At 43.5% G+C, this 22,606-nt stretch overlaps 1 protein-coding gene across 1 annotated transcript in view; it reads left to right on the top strand.

Moving 5' to 3' along the window:
* The window catches only part of ANKRD44 (ankyrin repeat domain 44), a 601,641-nt gene that overhangs the window by 312,228 nt on the left and 266,807 nt on the right, over positions 1-22,606 (top strand). The gene's annotated exons all lie outside the window — the stretch shown is intronic.

Below are 22,606 nucleotides of genomic sequence, written 5' to 3'. Positions count from 1 at the left end.
ACTGGAAAATTCGCTTCAAAGGGAGACTCCATATGATGAAGTCATGGACAGAATTCACGCACTTAAGTTGGCTAATTCATTTATTTTGGACGCCGCTTTTCTATTGCTAAGTTAGCGGCGAAAAGTGCAGGGTTTGCTATAGTGGCGCGCAGAGCGCTTTGGCTAAAATCCTGGTCGGCGGATGTGTCGTCCAAGAATAAATTGCTTAATATTCCTTTCAAGGATAAGACCCTATTCGGGCCGGAATTGAAAGAGATTATTTCTGACATTACTGGTGGAAAGGGACATGCCCTTCCACAAGATAGGCCTTTTAAGGCTAAGAACAAATCTAATTTTCGTTCCTTTCGTAATTTCAGGAACAGACCAATTCCTATCTCTGCGGCCTCCAGACAAGAAGGCAACACTTCCCAACCTAAACCAGCATGGAAAACATTGCAAGGTTGGAACTAGGGTAAACAGGCCAAAAAGCCTGCTGCTGCTACCAAGACAGCATGAAGGGGTAGCCCCGATCCGGGACCAGATCTAGTAGGGGGCAGACTCTCTCTTTTTGCTCAGGCTTGAGCAAGAGATGTTCTGGATCCCTAGACACTAGAATAGTCTCTTTGGGATATCTTCTAGAAAGGAACTTCCTCCAAAGGGAAGGTTCCACATGTCTCGCTTATCTTCAGACCAGATGAAGAGACAGGCATTCTTACACTGCGTAGGAGCCATAGTAAAGTGGGAGTGATACACTCAGTTCCAACTGTGGAACAAGGTCAGGGGTTTTACTCAAACCTGTTTGTAGTTCCCAAAAAAGAGGGAACTTTCAGACCAATTCTAGATTTAAAGATTCTAAGATCATCATCAGTTCCTAAGGTTCGCCTTTCTGGACAAACATTATCAGTTCGTGGCTCTTTCATTCGGGTTAGCCACTGCTCCCAGAATTTTCACAAAGGTGCTAGGGTCCCTTCTGATGGTTCTAAGACCGAGGGGCATTGCAGTGGCACCTTATCTAGACGACATTCTAATTCAAGTCTCTTTCCAAGGCAAAGGCTCATACAGACATTGTTCTAGCCTTTCTCAGATCTCACGGGTGGAAGGTGAACGTAGAAAAGAGTTCCCTGTCTCCGTCAACAAGAGTTCCCTTTTGGGAACAATAATAGATTCTTTAGAAATGAAGATCTTCCTGACAGATGTCAGAAAGTCAAAGCTTCTAAACGCTTGTCAAATTCTTCACTCTATTCTGCAGCCTTCCATAGCTCAGTGCATGGAAGTAGTAGGATTGATGGTTGCAGCAATGGACATAGTTCCTTTTGCTCGAATTCATCTAAGACCATTACAACTGTGCATGCTCAATCAGTGGAATGGGGACTATGCAGACTTGTCTCCACAGATTCAAGTAGACCAGATGACCAGAGACTCACTCCGTTGGTGGTTGACACAGGATCACCTGTCTCAGGGAATGAGTTTCCGCAGACCAGAGTGGGTCATTGTCACGACCGACGCAAGTCTATTAGGCTGGGGCGCGGTCTGGGATTCCCTGAAAGCTCAGGGTCTATGGTCTCAGGAAGAGTCTCTTCTCCCGATAAACATCCTGGAACTGAGAGCGATATTCAATGCTCTCCGGGCTTGGCCTCAACTAGCGAAGGCCGGATTCATAAGATTCCAGTCAGACAACATGACGACTGTAGCTTACATCTACCATCAGGGAGGAACAAAGAGTTCCTTGGCGATGAGAGAGGTATCCAAGATCATCAAATTAGCGGAGGATCACTCCTGCCATCTATCTGCAATTCACATCCCAGGAGTAGTCAAATGGGAGGCGGATTATCTGAGTCGTCAGACTTTCCATCCAGGGGAGTGGGAACTCCACCTGGAGGTTTTTGCCCAGTTGACTCAATTATGGGGCATTCCAGACATGGATCTGATGGCGTCTCGTCAGAACTTCAAGGTTCCTTGCTACGGGTCCAGATCCAGGGATCCCAAGGCGACTCTAGTGGATGCATTAGTGGCGCCTTGGTCGTTCAACCTAGGTTATGTGTTTCCACCGCTCCCTCTCCTTCCCAGGCTCGTAGCCAGGATCAAACAGGAGAAGGCCTCTGTGATTCTGTTAGCTCCTGCGTGGCCGCGCAGGACTTGGTATGCAGACCTGGTGAATATGTCATCGGCTCCACCATGGAAGCTACCTTTGAGACAGGATCTTCTAGTACAAGGTCCATTCGATCATCCAAATCTAGTCGCTCTGCAGCTGACTGCTTGGAAATTGAACGCTTGATTTTATCCAAGCGTGGGTTTTCAAATTCAGTGATAGATACTCTGGTTCAAGCCAGAAAACCTGTGACTAGAAAGATTTACCATAAAATATGGAAAAAATATATCTGTTGGTGTGAATCCAAGGGATTCTCCTGGAGTAAGATTAAAATTCCTAAGATTCTCTCCTTTCTCCGAGAAGGTTTGGATAAAGGGTTGTCATTGAGTTCTCTAAAAGGACAGATTTCTGCTTTACACAAACGACTGGCAGCTGTGCCAGTGGTACAAGCTTTTGTACAGGCTTTGGTCAGAATCAAGCCTGTTTACAGACCCATGACTCCTCCTTGGAGTCTAAATTTAGTTCCTTCAGTTCTTCAAGGGGTTCCGTTTGAACCCTTACATTCCATAGATACCAAATTACTATCTTGGAAAGTTCTGTTTTGGTTGCTATTTCTTCTGCTAGAAGAGTTTCTGAATTATCTGCTTTGCAGAGTGATCCACCCTATCTGGTGTTCCATTCAGATAAGGTTGTTTTGCGTACTAAGCCTGGTTTTCCTCTGAAAGTTGTTCCAACAAGAATGTTAACCAGGAAATAGTTGTTCCTTCTCTGTGTCCGAATCCAGTTTCAAAGAAGGAACGTTTGTTACACAATTTAGATGTAGTTCGTGCTTTAAAGTCCTATTTAGAAGCAACAAAGGATTTTAGACAAACCTCATCTTTGTTTGTCGTTTACTCTGGTAAGAGGAGAGGGCAAAAAGCTACTGCTACCTCTCTTTCTTTCGGGCGGAAAAGTATTATCCGATTGTCTTATGAGACTGCCGGACGGCAGCCTCCTGAACGAATCACAGCTCACTCTACTAGGGCTGTGGCTTCCCATGAGCCTTCAAGAACGAGGCTTCTGTTGATCAGATATGTAAGGCAGCGACTTGGTCTTCTCTGCACACTTTTGCCAGATTCTACAAATTTGATACTTATGCTTCTTCGGAGGCTATTTCTCCAACATAGGTGTGTCCGGTCCACGGCGTCATCCTTACTTGTGGGATATTCTCCTCCCCAACAGGAAATGGCAAAGAGCCCAGCAAAGCTGGTCACATGATCCCTCCTAGGCTCCGCCTACCCCAGTCATTCTCTTTGCCGTTGTACAGGCAACATCTCCACGGAGATGGCTTAGAGTTTTTTAGTGTTTAACTGTAGTTTTTATTATTCAATCAAGAGTTTGTTATTTTGAAATAGTGCTGGTATGTACTATTTACTCAGAAACAGAAAAGAGATGAAGATTTCTGTTTGTATGAGGAAAATGATTTTAGCAACCGTAACTAAAATCCATGGCTGTTCCACACAGGACTGTTGAGAGCAATTAACTTCAGTTGGGGGAACAGTATGCAGTCTCTTGCTGCTTGAGGTATGACACATTCTAACAAGACGATGTAATGCTGGAAGCTGTCATTTTCCCTATGGGATCCGGTAAGCCATGTTTATTACGATCGTAAATAAGGGCTTCACAAGGGCTTATTAAGACTGTAGACTTTTCTGGGCTAAATCGATTCATTATTAACACATATTTAGCCTTGAGGAATCATTTTATCTGGGTATTTTGATATAAGAATATCGGCAGGCACTGTATTAGACACCTTATCCTTAGGGGCTTTCCCAAAGCATAAGCAGAGCCTCATTTTCGCGCCGGTGTGGCGCACTTGTTTTTGAGAGGCATGGCATGCAGTCGCATGTGTGAGGAGCTCTGATACTTAGAAAAGACTTTCTGAAGGCGTCATTTGGTATCGTATTCCCCTTTGGGCTTGGTTGGGTCTCAGCAAAGCAGATACCAGGGACTGTAAAGGGGTTAAAGTTTAAAACGGCTCCGGTTCCGTTATTTTAAGGGTTAAAGCTTCCAAATTTGGTGTGCAATACTTTTAAGGCTTTAAGACACTGTGGTGAAAATTTGGTGAATTTTGTACAATTCCTTCATGTTTTTTCGCAATTGCAGTAATAAAGTGTGTTCAGTTTAAAATTTAAAGTGACAGTAACGGTTTTATTTTAAAACGTTTTTGTACTTTGTTATCAAGTTTATGCCTGTTTAACATGTCTGAACTACCAGATAGACTGTGTTCTGAATGTGGGGAAGCCAGAATTCCTATTCATTTAAATAAATGTGATTTATGTGATAATGACAATGATGCCCAAGATGATTCCTCAAGTGAGGGGAGTAAGCATGGTACTGCATCATTCCCTCCTTCGTCTACACGAGTCTTGCCCACTCAGGAGGCCCCTAGTACATCTAGCGCGCCAATACTCCTTACTATGCAACAATTAACGGCTGTAATGGATAATTCTGTCAAAAACATTTTAGCCCAAATGAACACTTGTCAGCGTAAGCGCGGCTGCTCTGTTTTAGATACTGAAGAGCATGGCAACGCTGATACTAATATCTCTGAAGGGCCCCTAACCCAGTCTGATGGGGCCAGGGAGGTTTTGTCTGAGGGAGAAATTACTGATTCAGGGAACATTTCTCAACAGGCTGAACCTGATGTGATTGCATTTAAATTTAAGTTGGAACATCTCCGCATTCTGCTTAAGGAGGTATTATCCACTCTGGATGATTGTGACAAGTTGGTCATCCCAGAGAAACTATGTAAAATGGACAAGTTCCTAGAGGTGCCGGGGCTCCCAGAAGCTTTTCCTATACCCAAGCGGGTGGCGGACATTGTTAATAAAGAATGGGAAAGGCCCGGTATTCCTTTCGTCCCTCCCCCCATACTTAAAAAATTGTTTCCTTTGGTCGACCCTAGAAAGGACTTATGGCAGACAGTCCCCAAGGTCGAGGGAGCGGTTTCCACTTTAAACAAACGCACCACTATACCCATAGAGGATAGTTGTGCTTTCAAAGATCCTATGGATAAAAAATTAGAAGGTTTGCTTAAAAAGATGTTTGTTCAGCAGGGTTACCTTCTACAACCAATTGCATGCATTGTCCCTGTCGCTACAGCCGCATGTTTCTGGTTCGATGAGCTGATAAAGGCGGTCGATAGTGATTCTCCTCCTTATGAGGAGATTATGGACAGAATCAATGCTCTCAAATTGGCTAATTCTTTCACCCTAGACGCCACTTTGCAATTGGCTAGGTTAGCGGCTAAGAATTCTGGGTTTGCTATTGTGGCGCGCAGAGCGCTTTGGTTGAAATCTTGGTCGGCTGATGCGTCTTCCAAGAACAAGCTACTTAACATTCCTTTCAAGGGGAAAACGCTGTTTGGCCCTGACTTGAAAGAGATTATCTCTGATATCACTGGGGGTAAGGGCCACGCCCTTCCTCAGGATCGGCCTTTCAAGGCAAAAAATAAACCTAATTTTCGTCCCTTTCGTAGAAACGGACCAGCCCGAGGTGCTACGTCCTCTAAGCAAGAGGGTAATACTTCTCAAGCCAAGCCAGCTTGGAGACCAATGCAAGGCTGGAACAAGGGAAAGCAGGCCAAGAAACCTGCCACTGCTACCAAGACTGCATGAAATGTTGGCCCCCGATCCGGGACCGGATCTGGTGGGGGGCAGACTCTCTCTCTTCGCTCAGGCTTGGGCAAGAGATGTTCTGGATCCTTGGGCGCTAGAAATAGTCTCCCAAGGTTATCTTCTAGAATTCAAGGGACTTCCCCCAAGGGGGAGGTTCCACAGGTCTCAGTTGTCTTCAGACCACATAAAAAGACAGGCATTCTTACATTGTGTAGAAGACCTGTTAAAAATGGGAGTGATTCATCCTGTTCCATTAAGAGAACAAGGGATGGGGTTCTACTCCAATCTGTTCATAGTTCCCAAAAAAGAGGGAACGTTCAGACCAATCTTAGATCTCAAGATCTTAAACAAGTTTCTCAAGGTTCCATCGTTCAAGATGGAAACCATTCGAACTATTCTTCCTTCCATCCAGGAAGGTCAATTCATGACCACGGTGGATTTAAAGGATGCGTATCTACATATTCCTATCCACAAGGAACATCATCGGTTCCTAAGGTTCGCATTCCTGGACAAGCATTACCAGTTCGTGGCGCTTCCTTTCGGATTAGCCACTGCTCCAAGGATTTTCACAAAGGTACTAGGGTCCCTTCTAGCTGTGCTAAGACCAAGGGGCATTGCTGTAGTACCTTACTTGGACGACATTCTGATTCAAGCGTCGTCCCTTCCTCAAGCAAAGGCTCACACGGACATCGTCCTGGCCTTTCTCAGATCTCACGGATGGAAAGTGAACGTGGAAAAGAGTTCTCTATCTCCGTCAACAAGGGTTTCCTTCTTGGGAACAATAATAGACTCCTTAGAAATGAGGATATTTCTGACAGAGGCCAGAAAAACAAAGCTTCTAGACTCTTGTCGGATACTTCATTCCGTTCCTCTTCCTTCCATAGCTCAGTGCATGGAAGTGATCGGGTTGATGGTAGCGGCAATGGACATAGTTCCTTTTGCGCGCATTCATCTAAGACCATTACAACTGTGCATGCTCAGTCAGTGGAATGGGGATTATACAGACTTGTCTCCGAAGATACAAGTAAATCAGAGGACCAGAGACTCACTCCGTTGGTGGCTGTCCCTGGACAACCTGTCACAAGGGATGACATTCCGCAGACCAGAGTGGGTCATTGTCACGACCGACGCCAGTCTGATGGGCTGGGGCGCGGTCTGGGAATCCCTGAAAGCTCAGGGTCTTTGGTCTCGGGAAGAATCTCTTCTACCGATAAATATTCTGGAACTGAGAGCGATATTCAATGCTCTCAAGGCTTGGCCTCAGCTAGCGAGGGCCAAGTTCATACGGTTTCAATCAGACAACATGACAACTGTTGCGTACATCAACCATCAGGGGGGAACAAGGAGTTCCCTAGCGATGGAAGAAGTGACCAAAATCATTCTATGGGCGGAGTCTCACTCCTGCCACCTGTCCGCTATCCACATCCCAGGAGTGGAAAATTGGGAAGCGGATTTTCTGAGTCGTCAGTCATTGCATCCGGGGGAGTGGGAACTCCATCCGGAAATCTTTGCCCAAGTCACTCAGCTGTGGGGCATTCCAGACATGGATCTGATGGCCTCTCGTCAGAACTTCAAAGTTCCTTGCTACGGGTCCAGATCCAGGGATCCCAAGGCGGCTCTAGTGGATGCACTAGTAGCACCTTGGACCTTCAAACTAGCTTATGTGTTCCCGCCGTTTCCTCTCATCCCCAGGCTGGTAGCCAGGATCAATCAGGAGAGGGCGTCGGTGATCTTGATAGCTCCTGCGTGGCCACGCAGGACTTGGTATGCAGATCTGGTGAATATGTCATCGGCTCCACCTTGGAAGCTACCTTTGAGACGAGACCTTCTTGTTCAGGGTCCGTTCGAACATCCGAACCTGGTTTCACTCCAGCTGACTGCTTGGAGATTGAACGCTTGATCTTATCGAAGCGAGGGTTCTCAGATTCTGTTATCGATACTCTTGTTCAGGCCAGAAAGCCTGTAACTAGAAAGATTTACCACAAAATTTGGAAAAAATATATCTGTTGGTGTGAATCTAAAGGATTCCCTTGGGACAAGGTTAAGATTCCTAAGATTCTATCCTTCCTTCAAGAAGGATTGGAAAAAGGATTATCTGCAAGTTCCCTGAAGGGACAGATTTCTGCCTTGTCTGTGTTACTTCACAAAAAGCTGGCAGCTGTGCCAGATGTTCAAGCCTTTGTTCAGGCTCTGGTTAGAATTAAGCCTGTTTACAAACCTTTGACTCCTCCTTGGAGTCTCAATTTAGTTCTTTCAGTTCTTCAGGGGGTTCCGTTTGAACCCTTACATTCCGTTGATATTAAGTTATTATCTTGGAAAGTTTTGTTTTTAGTTGCAATCTCTTCTGCTAGAAGAGTTTCAGAATTATCTGCTCTGCAGTGTTCTCCTCCTTATCTGGTGTTCCATGCAGATAAGGTGGTTTTACGTACTAAACCTGGTTTTCTTCCAAAAGTTGTTTCTAACAAAAACATTAACCAGGAGATTATCGTACCTTCTCTGTGTCCGAAACCAGTTTCAAAGAAGGAACGTTTGTTGCACAATTTGGATGTTGTTCGCGCTCTAAAATTCTATTTAGATGCTACAAAGGATTTTAGACAAACATCTTCCTTGTTTGTTGTTTATTCTGGTAAAAGGAGAGGTCAAAAAGCAACTTCTACCTCTCTCTCTTTTTGGATTAAAAGCATCATCAGATTGGCTTACGAGACTGCCGGACGGCAGCCTCCCGAAAGAATCACAGCTCATTCCACTAGGGCTGTGGCTTCCACATGGGCCTTCAAGAGCGAGGCTTCTGTTGATCAGATATGTAGGGCAGCGACTTGGTCTTCACTGCACACTTTTACCAAATTTTACAAGTTTGATACTTTTGCTTCTTCTGAGGCTATTTTTGGGAGAAAGGTTTTGCAAGCCGTGGTGCCTTCCATTTAGGTGACCTGATTTGCTCCCTCCCTTCATCCGTGTCCTAAAGCTTTGGTATTGGTTCCCACAAGTAAGGATGACGCCGTGGACCGGACACACCTATGTTGGAGAAAACAGAATTTATGTTTACCTGATAAATTACTTTCTCCAACGGTGTGTCCGGTCCACGGCCCGCCCTGGTTTTTTTAATCAGGTCTGATAATTTATTTTCTTTAACTACAGTCACCACGGTACCATATGGTTTCTCCTATGCAAATATTCCTCCTTAACGTCGGTCGAATGACTGGGGTAGGCGGAGCCTAGGAGGGATCATGTGACCAGCTTTGCTGGGCTCTTTGCCATTTCCTGTTGGGGAGGAGAATATCCCACAAGTAAGGATGACGCCGTGGACCGGACACACCGTTGGAGAAAGTAATTTATCAGGTAAACATAAATTCTGTTTTTTGGGAGAAAGGTTTTGCAAGCCGTGGTGCCTTCTGTTTAGGTAACCTGATTTGCTCCCTCCCTTCATCCGTGTCCTAAAGCTTTGCTATTGGTTCCCACAAGTAATGGATGACGCCGTGGACCAGACACACCAATGTTGGAGAAAACAGAATTTATGCTTACCTGATAAATTACTTTCTCCAACGGTTTGTCCGGTCCACGGCCCGCCCTGGTTTTTTAATCAGGTTTCAAAAATGTCTTTCTCTATACACTACAGTCACCACGGCACCCTATGGTTTCTCCTTTTTCTCCTAACCGACGGTCGAATGACTGGGGGGGCGGAGCCAGAGGGGGGACTATATGGACAGCTCTTGCTGTGTGCTCTCCTTGCCATTCCCTGTAGGGGAGGAGAATATCCCACAAGTAATGGATGACGCCGTGGACCGGACACACCGTTGGAGAAAGTAATTTATCAGGTAAGCATAAATTCTGTTATCGTTTTTTTGATCCGGTTTTGAAACTAAGGGGTTAATAATCCATTTGCAAGTGGGTGCAATGCTCTGTTAGTCTATTATACACACTGTAAAAATTTCGTAAGATTTACTGCTTTTTATCACTGATTTTCAATTTCTGACAAAATTTGTTTCTCTTAAAGTACCGTTTTTATTTTTTGCTTGTTTACATTTATCAAAGTGTTTTCCAAGCTTGCTGGTCTCATTGCTAGTCTGTTTAAACATGTCTGACATAGAGGAAACTCCTTGTTCATTATGTTTAGAAGCCATTGTGGAACCCCCTCTTAGAATGTGTACCAAATGTACTGATTTTACTTTAAGTTATAAAGATCATATTCTGTCTTTAAAAGATTTATCACCAGAGGAAACTGACAAGGGGAAAGTTATGCCGACTAACTCGCCCCACGTTTCAAAACCTTTGACTCCCGCTCAAGGGACTCCCGCTCAAGAGGCGCCAAGTACATCTAGCGCGCCCATGGTGTTTACTTTACAAGACATGGCGGCAGTTATGGATCATACCCTTACAACGGTATTGTCCAAACTACCAGGGTTACAAGGAAAGCGAGACAGCTCTGGGGCTAGAAAAAATACAGAGCACTGTGACGCTTTAGTAGCTATGTCTGATATCCCCTCACAATATGCAGAAGCTGAGGCAGGAGAGCTTCTTTCTGGGGGTGATTTTTCTGACTCAGGGAAGATGCTTCAACCTGATTCTGATATGTCTACATTTAAATTTAAGCTTGAACACCTCCGCGTGCTGCTCAGGGAGGTTTTAGCTACTCTGGATGACTGTGATAGTGCCAGAGAAATTGTGTAGATTGGATAAATACTATGCAGTGCCTGTTTACACTGATGTTTTTCCAATACCTAAAAGGTTTTCAGAATGTATTACTAAGGAATGGGATAGACCAGGTGTACCGTTCTCTCCCCCTCCTATTTTTAAGAAAATGTTTCCAATAGATGCCGCTACACGGGACTTATGGCAAACGGTCCCTAAGGTGGAGGGAGCAGTTTCTACCCTAGCTAAGCGTACAACTATCCCCGTCGAGGACAGTTGTGCTTTCCTAGATCCAATGGATAAAAAGTTAGAGGGTTACCTTAAGAAAATGTTTATTCAACAAGTTTTTATTCTCCAGCCTCTTGCATGCATTGCCCCGGTCACTGCTGCTGCGGCCTTCTGGTTTGAGTCTCTGGAAGAGGCCTTACAGGTAGAAACTCCATTGGATGATATACTTGACAAGCTTAAAGCGCTTAAGCTAGCCAATTCATTTGTTTCTGATGCCGTTGTTCATTTAACTAAACTAACGGCTAAGAACTCAGGTTTTGCTATTCAGGCGCGTAGGGCGCTATGGCTTAAATCCTGGTCAGCTGACGTTACTTCAAAGTCTAAGCTTCTCAATATTCCCTTCAAGGGGCAGACCCTATGCGGGCCTGGACTGAAGGAGATCATTTCTGATATTACTGGAGGAAAAGGTCATGCCCTTCCTCAGAATAGGTCTAACAAATTAAGGACTAAACAAACTAATTTTTTTTTGCCCAGTCCAAGCCGGTCTGGAGACCTAACCAGGCTTGGAACAAAGGTAAACAGGCCAAGAAGCCTGCTGCTGCCTCTAAGACAGCATGAAAGATTGGCCCCTGATCCGGTAACGGATCTAGTAGGGGGCAGACTTTCTCTCTTCGCCCAGGCTTGGGCAAGAGATGTCCAGGATCCCTGGGCGTTGGAAATTGTGTCCCAGGGATATCTTCTGGACTTCAAAGCTTCTTCCCCAAAAGGAAGATTTCACCTTTCACAATTATCTGCAGACCAGATAAAGAGAGAGGCATTCTTACATTGTTTTCAATGGTTATGGGAGTGATCCACCCAGTTCCAAAGGAGGAACAGGGGCAAGGATTCTATTCAAATCTATTTGTGGTTCCCAAGAAAGAGGGAACCTTCAGACCAATCTTAGATCTCAAGATCCTAAACAAATTTCTCAGGGTCCCATCTTTCAAGATGGAGACTATTCGAACCATCCTACCTATGATCCAGGAGGGTCAATACATGACTACCGTGGACTTAAAGGATGGTTATCTTCACATTCCGATACACAAAGATCATCATCGGTTTCTCAGGTTCGCCTTCCTAGACAGGCATTACCAATTTGTGGCTCTTCCCTTTGGGTTAGCTACAGCACCAAGAATCTTTACGAAGGTTCTGGGGTCACTTCTGGCGGTCTTAAGGCCGCGGGGCATAGCAGTAGCCCCTTACTTAGACGACATTCTGATACAGGCGTCGAATTTCCAAATTGCCAAGTCCCATACGGACATTGTTCTGGCATTCCTGAGGTCTCATGGGTGGAAAGTGAACGAAAAGAAGAGTTCTCTATCCACTCTCACAAGAGTTTCCTTCCTGGGAACTCTGATAGATTCTGTAGAAATGAGGATTTACCTGACAGAGGCCAGGTTGTCAAAACTTCTAAATTCCTGCCGTGTTCTTTATTCTACTTCTCACCCTTCGGTGGCTCAGTGTATGGAAGTAATCGGCTTAATGGTAGCCGCAATGGACATAGTGCAGTTTGCCCGCCTACATCTCAGACCGCTGCAACTCTGCATGCTCAGTCAGTTGAATGGGGATTACACAGATTTGTCCCCTCTACTAAATCTGGATCAAGAGACCAGGGATTCTCTTCTCTGGTGGCTATCTCAAGTCCATCTGTCCAAAGGTATGACCTTCTGCAGGCCAGATTGGACAATAGTAACAACAGATGCCAGCCTTCTGGGCTGGGGGGCAGTCTGGAACTCTCTGAAGGCTCAGGGGTCATGGACTCAGGAGGAGGCTCTCCTTCCGATAAACATTCTGGAACTAAGAGCGATATTCAATGCTCTTCAGGCTTGGCCTCAGCTAGCGGCAGTGAGGTTCATCAGATTTCAGTCGGACAACATCATGACTGTAGCTTACATCAACCATCAAGGGGAACCAGGAGTTCCCTAGCGATGTTGGAGGTTTCAAAGATATTTCGTTGGGCAGAGATTCACTCTTGCCACCTATCAGCTATCCATATCCCAGGAGTAGACAGACTTTTCATCCGGGGGAGTGGGAGCTCCATCCGGAGGTGTTTGCACAGTTGATTCAACGTTGGGGCAAACCAGAACTGGATCTCATGGCGTCTCGCCAGAACGCCATCCTTCCTTATTACGGATCCAGGTCCAGGGATCCCAAGGCAGCGCTGATAGATGCTCTAGCAGTGCCTTGGTCCTTCAACCTGGCTTATGTGTTTCCACCATTTCCTCTGCTCCCTCATCTGATTGCCAAGGTCAAGCAGGAGAGAACATCGGTGATTTTGATAGCACCTGCGTGGCCACGCAGGACTTGGTATGCAGATCTGGTGGACATGTCATCCTTTCCACCATGGACTCGGCCTCTGAGACAGGACCTTCTACTTCAGGGTCCTTTCAACCATCCAAATCTAATTTCTCTGCGGCTGACTGCTTGGAGATTGAACGCTTGATTTTTTCAAAGCGTGGTTTCTCCGAGTCGGTCATTGATACCTTAATACAGGCGTGAAAGCCTGTCACCAGGAAAATCTATCATAAGATATGGTGTAAATATCTTCATTGGTGTGAATCCAAGGGTTACTCATGTAAGGTCAGGATTCCTAGGATATTATCTTTTCTCCAAGATGGATTGGAGAAGGGTTTGTCAGCGAGTTCCTTAAAGGGACAGATTTCTGCTCTGTCTATTCTTTTGCACAAACGTCTGGCTGAGGTTCCAGACGTGCAGGCGTTTTGTCAGGCTTTTAAACCTGTTGATCCGCCTTGGAGTTTAAATTTAGTTCTTAAGGTTCTTCAAGGGGTTCCGTTTGAACCTTTGCATTCCATAGATATTAAGCTCTTATCTTGGAAAGTTTTGTTTTTAGTAGCTATCTCCTCGGCTCGAAGAGTTTCTGAGTTATCTGCTTTACAATGCGATTCTCCTTATCTCATTTTTCATTCCGATAAGGTAGTGTTACGTACCAAACCTGGTTTTCTACCTAAGGTGGTATCTAATAAAAATATCAATCAGGAGATTGTTGTACCGTCACTGTGTCCTAATCCTTCTTCAAAGAAGGAACGTCTTTTACACAATCTTGACGTGGTTCGTGCTTAAAGTTTTATTTACAAGCTACTAAAGATTTTCGTCAAACATCTGCATTGTTTGTTGTCTACTCTGGACAGAGGAGAGGCTAAAAGGCTTCGGCAACTTCTCTTTCTTTTTGGCTAAGGAGTATAATACGCTTAGCTTATGAGACTGCTGGCCAGCAGCCTCCTGAAAGGATTACAGCTCATTCTACTAGAGCGGTAGCTTCCACATGGGCTTTTAAGAATGAGGCTTCTGTTGAACAGATTTGTAAGGCGGCGACTTGGTCTTTGCTTCATACTTTTTCAAAATTCTATAAATTTGATACTTTTGCTTCTTCGGAGGCTATTTTTGGGAGAAAGGTCTTGCAGGCAGTGGTGCCTTCCGTTTAAGCACCTGCCTTGTCCCTCCCTTCATCGTGTCCTATAGCTTTGGTATTGGTATCCCACAAGTAATGGATGATCCGTGGACTGGATACACCTTACAAGAGAAAACAAAATTTATGCTTAGCTGATAAATTTATTTCTCTTTTAAGGCAGATGTGTTTTATTTTTAAACTACAGTCACCACTGAACCCTATGGTTTCTCCTTTCTCTTGCTTGTCTTCGGTCGAATGACTGGTAGTGGTAGTTAGGGGAGGAGCTATATAGACAGCTCTGCTGTGGGTGATCCTCTTGCAGCTTCCTGTTGGGAAGGAGAATATCCCACAAGTAATGGATGATCCGTGGACTGGATACACCACAAGAGAAATAAATTTATCAGGTAAGCATAAATTTTGTTTTTACTGACAAATTTAAAAGTTATGCCTATTTTCACTCCCCCTGTATCATGTGACCGCCGTCAGCCAATCACAAATGCATATACAGTACGTATATTCTTTGAATTCTTGCACATGCTCAGTAGAAGCCAGTGACTCAAAGAGTGTAAATATAAAAAGGCTGTGTACATTTTGTTAATGGAAGTAATTTGGAAAGTTGTTTAAAATTGCATGATCTATCTGAACCATGAAAGTTTCATTTTGTCTTAAAGGGACAGTGTACACTAATTTTAATTTAATTGCATGTAATAGACTTTACTATAAAGAAGAATACACACAGATACTGATCTAAAAATCCAGGATAAAACCTTTTAAAAACTTACTTAGAAGCTCCCAGTTTAGCACTGTTGATGAGATTAGGCTGGGACACCCACTGAAAGATGCTGAGAAAGCAGAAAGAGCAGACGCTCCCCCAACCCTGCATATGAAAACACAAAGTACACAAACAATAGCAGCAGGAATCTGTAGACTTGGGTCTACATCTGATACTGTGGGGCTTGGTTAGGAGTCTGAAATCAGCACAATGTTTAAAAAAAAATAAGCAAAACTATACATTGCTACAAAAACACTCCCAAATGGTCTATATAAATGGATCATCTACAAAACATTTATTCAAATAAAAATCTAGTGTGCAATATCCCTTTAAGTGTCACTTTAGTTAGTATTTGTTGCTCTGTGCACTTTTAACCCTTTCATGTCAGGGTTAACATGTCTACATCGGAACAACTGTTCAGATGTAAACAATTTGAAATCTCACGATCGTGCTCGTGATCTCGAGATTTCAATGATGGGATTGCATCAGGGGGGCGTCCCTATGATGCTAGGCACGCCCTCCAGACCGCGATCCCATCAGGAAAGCACCAGCGACTTCAGGAAAGCCAAGCTGTTAGGACATTGTATTCCGTCCATCGGCACTAAAGCCCAGTAAAATTCGGACGGAATACAACGTTGTAACAGAGTTAAAAGGTTAATTTATATAGCATGGCTGTGTGTTGTCAAACATTAAAATCTAGCTATGAATTGTATTATAGGCTACAACTTGCAATGCACACAGCCTTAGACCCTTTTAGATGCAGCCTTTCCTGTGGTATTCCAAATATGTAGCTCCATCAAACACCTTCAAAGAAAGAAAACCATAGACTATGATGATGATTATCATTTATTTAAGAAACATAAATATCATATCAAATTAAAAACAACCTACCTTTGTTTATATGAAGCCTAACAATCTCTTCAAAATCTTTAATCCTTCTTTTTGCTATCCAAAATTCATATGGGCGTGTACATGGACAACACAGGAAATCATTAATGACATTAAATAGCGTGCACCTATATATGTGTCCTTGTTTTATCATTTTCATTTCAGTGTTCCATAGAAAATTTTACCAGCCAGGTGGCATTTTGAAGGCAGTATGATACTTTCAAATATTACAACATTACCTATATTTTATAAATGCTACTTAATCTATCCAGAGCATAAACTATTTGCATAATTTAACATAAACAAATGGTGTGCCCATTAAAGGCTAGATTATGAGTGGAGCGCAAATTAGCTCTCCTGCTCTGGTGCTAACTTCGCTAACCCGTTGCGCACAAAAAGTCGAACTTCGAATATTGCGAATGCGTTAACGTATTCCCCTATAGACTTCAATGGAGCTTGAAAAGTGGAAAAAAATGAATCCCCTTGTTTGTACGTAAATTTGATTGCGTTTACTCAAGTGCGCTAACCCGAAATGAAGTATTAACATTTCACATTCCAATGTTCTTCATATAGCAGAATATGTTCTTATTATTCTTAAATACATATTTCTAAATATATATCTGAAGATTTTTGGTAAAATATATATTTATACCTTTATATATACAGTGTGTATATATATATATATATATATATATATATATATATATATATATATATAAATATATGTGTGAATATCTATTTAAAAATACTTAGAACATATTCCCCTTTGTGAAGAACATTAGAGTGTAAAACATATTTACAGTAAATACACAGTTAAACACTTTATTAAATATGAATATTGCATACATATGATTTTATATGTTTTCAGCTACTTGACTGCAATGGACTCCAATGCACTTATATATATATATATATATATATATATATATATATATATATATATATATACAGGTGGACCTCGGTTTACGCCAGTTCAATTTGCGCCGTTTCAGAATAACAACCTTTTTTTTTAGTCATGTGACTGCTATTGAAAAGCATTGAAAAAGCAATGCATTGATTAAAATAGCCAGTAGGTGGAGCTGTCCGCTTGTGTTGCAGCAAAGATACACAAAAGCAGGCTGAAATGAATCAGTGTAGCTAGCTAGACATGAGCTATCGAGCAGTTTTTATAGGAACAAAATCTTCCTGTCTATAAATCAGTCCAGATTGGAATGCATAAAAGGAACTGTTTGCATAAAAAAAGTCTGTGTTGTGTGATTATTTCAAAAGGTTTATAATGTAGTTTAGCCAATGTTTTTGTTCATTTAACTTAGTTTAATTATATATTATGTGTTGTGTGATTATTTGATACTGTTTATAATGCTGTTTAGCATTTAAATTCTTAATTTCAAAGCTTTAAAGATATTGTATTAGGTGTTACTTATGACAATTTTGAGAGGGGCCTGGAATCTAACTCCCTCACCATTATAAACTGGGTTTCGATTTACAACCATTCCTTCTGGAACCTAACCTCGTTGTAAACTGAGGGCTACCTGTATGTATATATATATATATATATATATTTCTCTTACTTGGTGTATTCAGTCCACGGATTCATCCTTACTTGTGGGATATTCTCAATCCCTACAGGAAGTGGCAAAGAGAGCACACAGCAAAGCTGTCCATATAGCTCCGCCCCCCCAGTCATTCTCTTTGCCGCTCTAACAAGTAGCATCTCCACGAGGGTGGTAAAGAGTATGTGGTGTTAGATTTGTAGTTTTATTTCTTCAATCAAGAGTTTGTTATTTTAAAATAGTGCCGGTTTGTACTATTTACTCTGAGGCAGAACAGTGATGAAGATTTCTGCTGAGAGGACTATGATTTTAGCACCAGTAACTAAAATCCATTGCTGTTCCCACGCAGGACTGTTGAATACCTGAGAACTTCAGTTGGGGGGAACAGTTTGCAGGCTTAACTGCTTAAGGTATGCTCAGTCATTTTTTTCTAACAAAACCTGGTAATGCTAGAAGACTGATAGAAATCCCCATGTGGAAAGGTAAGCCATTTTCTGAGACTCAGTATAGAAGGATGGCTTAGTTTACAGGGCTTAAATCACTGGTGGACACTGTTATGGGTAAAATCGATTATTTTTTAATATAATCTGATGTTTGCGCAAGTGTTTATCATATTTGGAACACTTTTTAGGGGTTTTACACGCCTGGCATAATTTTAGACACCTATTTTGGCATAGGAAGGCCTCACAACTCCGGAGTGAAGAGGGAGAGGGCCTAATTTTCGCGCCTCAGTTGCGCAGTTCTTTTACAAGATAGCTTCATGCAGCTTCACATGTAAAGTCCAGAGACCTCAGGAGGACTACAGGGAGGCTTATTTTTGTTCCACAACTAAACCCCAAGGAAGGTAGTGTGTTAAACTGGTGGCCAGCTTCAATTTGCTCCGGTTTGGGCAATAAGGGGTTAATTGGCTTGAAACTTGGTGTGCAATCTTTTCAAAGCATTAGGATCATATGGTGTAAATTTCATAAAGTTCGGATGTTTTTTGGAGATTTGGTAAAAAAGTGTATGCTTTTTATTATTTAAAGGCACAGTAACGTGTTTTCAAAAAGTGTATTTTTCTGTATTTGAGTGCTATCTAAGTCTGTCTAACATGTCTGAGCCTACTGATAGACCTTGTTCTATGTGTTTAAAAGCCATGGCGGTACCCCCATTGCATTTGTGTTTAAAGTGTGCTAAGGTATCTAAACATTTTAATGACCATGCATTGACACTTAAAAATGTAGCCCAAGATGATTCTTTGATGGAAGGTAATGAGGATAGTCCTCCTTCCTCTCCCCATGTGTCGACACCAGTTACTCCCGCGCAAGCGTTGCCTAGTACCTCTAGAGCATTGGCCCCTATTACTTTACAACAATTAGCAGCAGTAATGGAAAATTCCCTTGCAGCATTTTTATCCAAACTGCCTATTTTTCCAAAAAATCGCGATAGCTCAGTTTTAAATACAGAGGATGAGCAATCTGAAGCTTTGGATAATTTATCTGTAGTACCCTCACAAACTCAGAAGTAGCAGTGAGGGACGGTCTGTCTGAGGGAGGAATTTCTGAACACAGGAAAAGTTTCTCAGCAGGCAGAGTCAGATTCCTTAGCGTTTAAATTTAAGCTGGAACACCTCCGTGTCCTGCTCAAGGGGGTTTTAGCTACGCTGGATGATTGTGACCCCATGGTGGTCCCTGAAAAATTGTGTAAAATGGACAGGATTTTAGAGGTCCCTGTATACACTGAGGCATTTCCGATCCCAAAGAGGGTGGCTAAGGAGTGGGAGAGACCAGGTGTACCCTTTGTTCCCCCACCTATCTTTAAGAAACTGTTCTCCATAAATGACCCCAGGCGGGACGCGTGACAGACGGTCCCCAAGGTAGAGGGGCTGTTTCAACACTTGCTAAGCGTACAACTATACCTATAGAGGACAGTTGTGCTTTCAAAGATCCTATGGATAAAAAATTGGAAGGTTTGCTGAAGAAAAATTTTGTTCAGCAAGGTTTTCTTCTTCAACCAATTGCCTGCATTATTCCGGTAACTACTGCAGCGGCTTTTTGGTTCGAGGCCCTGGAGGAGTCGCTCTAGAGGGAGACTTCATATGATGAGGTCATGGATAGAATTCATGCTCTAAAGCTGGCTAATTCTTTTATCACTGATGCCGCTCTCCAATTAGCTAAGCTAGCGGCAAAAAACTCCATCATGGCGCGAAGAGCGCTTTGGTTCAAATCGTTGGCGGCTGATGTGTCGTCCAAAACGAAACTGTTAAATATTCCCTTCAAGGGGAAAGCCCTATTTGGCCCAGAGCCGAAAGAAATTATTTCAGATATCACTGGGGGCAAGGGCCATGCCCTGCCACAAGATAGGCCGTTTAAGGCCAAAAACAAGGCTAATTTTTGCTCCTTTCGCAACTTCAGGAGCGGACCTGCCACAACCTCTGCTGCCGCAAAGCAAGATAAAGCTTCCCAGCCCAAAGCAACTTGGAAACCCCTACAGGGCTGGAATAAGGGTAAACAGGCCAAGAAGCCTGCTCCTGCTACCAGGACAGCATGAAGGGGTAGCCCCCGATCCGGGATCGGATCGAGTAGGGGGCAGACTTTCTCTCTTCGCTCAGGCTTGGGCAAGAGATGTTCCAGATCCCTGGGCATTAGAAATAGTTGCTCAGGGGTACCTTCTAGAATTCAAGGATTCTCCCCCAAGGGGAAGGTTCCACATTTCTTATTCGTCTTCAGACCAAATAAAGAAACAGGAGTTCTTACGCTGTGTAGAAGATCTGCTAAAGATGGGAGTGATACACCCAGTTCCAATTGTAGAACAAGGTCTGGGCTTTTACTCAAAACTGTTTGTAGTTCCCAAAAAGGAGGGAATTTTCAGGCCAATCCAGGATCTAAAAATTCTAAACAAATTCTTCAAAGATGGAAACCATTCGGACAATCTTGCCGATGACCCAGGAGGGTCAATATATGACTACCGTGGATATAACGGATGTGTATCTACATATTCCTATCCACAAAGATCACCATCAGTTTCTAAGGTTTGCCTTCCTGGGCAAACAGCTAGGGTCCCTTCTAGCGGTACTAAGACCGCGGGGCATTGCAGTAGCACCTTACCTAGACGACATATTAATACAGGCGTCGTCCTTTCACAGAGCCAAGGCTCATACGGACATCGTTCTGAGGTCTCACGGGTGGAAGGTGAACGTAGAAAAGAGTTCTCTGTCCCCGCTCACAAGGGTTCCTTTCCTGGGAACACTAATAGACTCGGTAGAAATGAAAATCTTTCTGACAGAGGTCAGGAAGTCAAGACTGCTGAATACTTGCCGAGTTCTTCATTCCATTCCTCGGCCTTCCGTGGCTCATTGCATGGAAGTAATTGGTTTAATGGTTGCGGCAATGGACGTAGTCCCTTTTGCCCAAATTCATCTCAGACCACTGCAGCTGTGCATGCTCAAACAGTGGAATGGAGATTACGAAGATTTGTCTCCTCAAGTACAAATAGACCAGAAAACCAGAGACTCTCATCTCTGGTGGTTGTCTCAAGATCACCTGTCTCAGGGAATGAGTTTCCTCAGACCGGAGTGGATCATTGTCACGACCGAGGCCAGTCTGTTAGGCTGGGGTGCGGTCTGGAACTCCCTGAAGGCTCAGGGACTATGGTCTCGGGAAGAATCTCTTCTTCCGATAAACATTTTGGAGTTGAGAGCGATATTCAATACGCTCCAGGTGTGGCCTCAACTAGTGGAGGCCAAATTCATCAGATTTCAGTCGGACAACATTACGACTGTAGCGTACATCAATCATCAGGGAGGAACAAAAAGTTCCCTAGCGATGAAGGAAGTATCCAAGATCATCAAATGGGCGGAGGATCACTCCTGCCATCTTTCTGCAATTCACATCCCAGGGGTAGACAACTGGGAGGCGGATTTTCTAAATCGCCAGACTTTCCATCTGGGGGAGTGGGAACTCCACCCGGAGGTTTTTCTCAGCTAACTCAGCTATGGGGCATTCCAGAATTGGATCTGATGGCGTCCCGTCAGAACACCAAACTTCCCCTTTACGGATCCAGATCCGGGGATCCCAAGGCGGCATTGATGGATGCATTAATAGCGCCTTGGTCGTTCAGTCTAGCTTATGTCTTTCCACCGTTTCCTCTTCTCCTTCGGCTAGTAGCCAGAATCAAACAGGAGAAGGCTTCGGTAATTCTGATAGCGCCTGCGTGGCCACGCAGGGCTTGGTATGCAGACCTAGTGGACATGTCATCGGTCCCACCATGGAAACTGCCATCGAGGCAGGATCTTCTAATTCAAGGTCCTTTCAAGCATCCAAATCTAGTTTCTCTGAATCAGTTATAGACACTCTGATACAGGCCAGAAAGCCTGTCACCAGGAAAATTTACCATAAGATATGGCGGAAATATCTTTGTTGGTGTGAATCCAAGGGTTACTCGTGGAGTAAGATTAGGATTCCAAGGATATGGTCTTTTCTCCAAGAAGGATTGGAGAAGGGTCTGTCAACTAGTTCCTTAAAGGGACAGATATCTGCTCTGTCTAGCGTCTGGCTGCTGTACCAGACGTTCAGGTGTTTGCACAGGCCCTAGTCAGAATCAAGCCTGTTTACAAGCCTGTGGCTCCTCTATGGAGTCTAAATTTAGTTCTTTCAGTTCTTCAAGGGGTTCCGTTTGAACCTTTGCATTCCATAGATATTAAGTTTTTATCTTGGAAAGTTTTGTTTTTAGTAGCCATTTCTTCTGCTCGAAGAATTTCTGAATTGTCTTTTTTGCAGTGTAATTCACCCTATCTGGTGTTCCATGCAGATAAGGTTGTTTCTCTTGTTAAGTGTGTTCAGTCCACGGGTCATCCATTACTTATGGGATATATTCTCCTTCCCAACAGGAAGTTGCAAGAGGATCACCCAAGCAGAGCTGCTATATAGCTCCTCCCCTCACATGTCATACCCAGTCATTCTCTTGCAACTCTCAACAAAGAAGGAGGTCGCGAGAGGAGCTGGAGTTTTTACTTAACTATTCTTCAATCAAAAGTTTGTTATTTTAAATGGCACCGGAGTGTGCTGTTTTTTCTATCTCAGGCAGTATTTGGAAGAAGAAACTGCCTGCGTTTTTTTCTATGATCTTAGCAGGCGTAACTAAGATCCACTGGCTGTTCTCGACATTCTGAGGAGTGGGGTAACTTCAGAAACTGGGAATAGCATGCGGGGTCCTCCGCAAATGAGGTATGTGCAGTACATTATTTTCTGGGAATGGAATTGACTAAGAAAATACTGCTGTTACCGTATGATGTAAGTACAGCCTTAAATGCAGTAGTGGCAACTGGTATCAGGCTGATAAATGTTTGCGCAGTCGAGTTATTTTCTAGGGACTAGAATTTGA

This window comes from Bombina bombina, chromosome 1 (genome assembly GCF_027579735.1).
Source record: "Bombina bombina isolate aBomBom1 chromosome 1, aBomBom1.pri, whole genome shotgun sequence".
In the NCBI taxonomy this organism is placed as follows: domain Eukaryota; kingdom Metazoa; phylum Chordata; class Amphibia; order Anura; family Bombinatoridae; genus Bombina; species Bombina bombina.
The sequence above is the reverse complement of the archived record's forward strand: the minus strand, read 5'-3'. Positions and strand labels throughout refer to the sequence as shown.